The sequence below is a fragment of the Octodon degus genome, unplaced genomic scaffold, assembly GCF_000260255.1.
Source record: "Octodon degus isolate 3935 unplaced genomic scaffold, OctDeg1.0 scaffold00056, whole genome shotgun sequence".
NCBI classification, from domain to species: domain Eukaryota; kingdom Metazoa; phylum Chordata; class Mammalia; order Rodentia; family Octodontidae; genus Octodon; species Octodon degus.
Window position 1 is genome coordinate 8809689 of NW_004524632.1, and position 2380 is coordinate 8812068.

A 2380-nucleotide genomic window follows, 5' to 3' on the forward strand; every position below is an offset into this window, starting at 1 on the left:
CCCCAGCACCACAGGCCAGCCGGCCCCGCCCCCTGGTGGGCTGAGCTGGCCACACACACACACACACACACACACACACGCACAAATAAATAAATAAAATTAAAAAAAAAATAGTACAAAGATCCCTTGCCCACTGTCACTGAAGGACAACATTTTGCAAAACTGTTACAGTGGGGTGGGGGAGATGGCTCAGTGGAATAAGCGCTTGCCTGGCAAGCGCGAGGGCCTGCGTTCAATCCCTGGTTCCACACAAAAAATAAACTGTTACAATGGCACAGCCTGAATATTGACACTGCTACAATCCACCACCTTGTGAACATTCTTGTTCTTGCGTGTGTGTCTGTGTGCTCGTGCATGTGCGCATGTGTGTGCATGTGCACCCTGTTGAGCCCTAATGTGTTTTATTACCTGTATAAGTCTGTCTGTCCACCACGACAGTCCCAGCACCGCAGAGATGCCTTGTGTTGCACTTTATGGCCTGCGCACCCCCTCCCTCCTGCCCACCCCACCGCCTCAGCTCTCGGCGCTGCTACCCTACCCTCCTCTTCTGGCCTATATCACTGAGAATGGGAACACACAGCACGTAGCCTCCTAGGGCTGGCTCTTTTCCCACTCCGCAGTTCCCTGGAGATCACCCAGGTCTTCGTGTGAATCAGTGGTACATTGCTTTCATCTCTGCTGGTGTAGATATACCAGTTTCTTTAACCATTCACCTGTCGATGGACATCTGGACTGATTAGAGTTTGGCTATTACAAATAAAGCTGTTCTGAGCAGTCACGTACGGATTTTTATGTGAACATTTTAATGTCACCGACTTGTCGATCAGGAAAGCTCTGATTTTGTCCTCTGGTACTATCAGTGAATGCAGAGGGCCGTTTTGCTTAGCTTGCTGAGTGTTGTCACAATTATTAGCCCCTGGGGCTGGGGAGACGACTCAGTGGAATAAGCACTTCCTTGGCAAGCCCAAGAGCCTGAGTTCAATCCCTGGTTCTGCCAAAAAAAAACCCAATTATTAGCCTCTGTTCTGGTTTCCAGCAGGTCCCCCAAAGTCTTGTGTGCACACCAGCAGGCTGTTGAAGGGGGACTGGGTGGTGGGGGTGTCGTGGCTGCCTTGCTCTCGGAAGTGGGGGGGGGCAGAGGCGGTCCCTGGGGCAGGGCCAGAAGGGTCTGTCTCCCTCCATGGCTGCTCCCCTTTCCCCGCCCGACCGGAGGAAGCATGCTTCTAGATTTGAATCCACTGAATGGGCTGGAACTTCTAAAACAGAAGCCAAAATACATCTCTTTTCCCTTTCAGTTGCGGGTGTCCGATACGGTGCATCAGCCGTGAAGGAAGTGATTAAAACGCCTGGCCAGGCCTCCTGCTCACTCCATTTTGTAGATGAGGAAACTGAGGCTGACAGTGAGGCATTTCCTCGGGATCTCATACTGTTAAAGGGCACAGAAGAGCTTGGCTCCCGAGATGATGGGCTCCCAGGCTGGAGGCCTTGGGCACTGGCACAGGGCGGGTGGAGAGGCCTTTCCTCACATGCCAGAGGAAGCAGAATGCAAGCCCAGAGCAGGGCCTTTACCTCTGTCCTGCTCTTTCCCTAGCCCAGCCGGCCACCAGCCAGCCGGATCTTAAGAATCCAGGGAGATGGCTCAGTAAAATAAGCACTTGCGCCTGAGTTCAATCCCCCGTTCCACCAAAAAAAAAAGGGGGGGCGGGGAGTCTCTCAGCAGAATAAGTGCTTGCCTGGCAAGCGCAAGGGCCTGAGTTCAATCCCCAGCTCCACAAAAAAAAATATCTGGAGAAGCCGGTTGGTGCCATCTCTCAGTGTCTGGGCACTGGTGAGGCTGACAGGAAGACCTAGAGCTGCTCAGGTCTGGCAGATGGCAGAGATGCCAGTGTACAGCAGAGGTTTGGCCTCTCCTGGGAGCTATGTCTGGCCACCGCCCACTTCCTGCTGGAAATGTTTTCCTTCAGTGCTGAACATTCAAATAGGGCCTTCACACTGAGCCACATCCCCAACCCTCTAACTAGTTTTAATTTTGAGTGTCTCACTAAATCACCAAGTTGACCTAAGTGATTTACTTGAGGGTTCAAACTTGAGGTCCTCCTGCCTCAGCCTCCCAGGCCACTGGGATTCCAGGAGTGCACCACTGCAGCCAAGGGAGATGGCTCCTGCTCCTTCGGCCTCTGTTAGTGGCCGTCTGCCATCACAGTTTTCCTCATTTATGTGCAGCTCCAGAACCAGGCTGAGGGTGCCCATTACTGTCTCCTTTAGCCTATCAGGGACAGCCTGCCTTCCAGCAGCACCCAGTAATTCCAGCCACCGGGGTGAGTGCAGCAGCTGGACGGGGCCATGGTGCCCTCCATTCCACTCCGCGCTGGACGGGGCC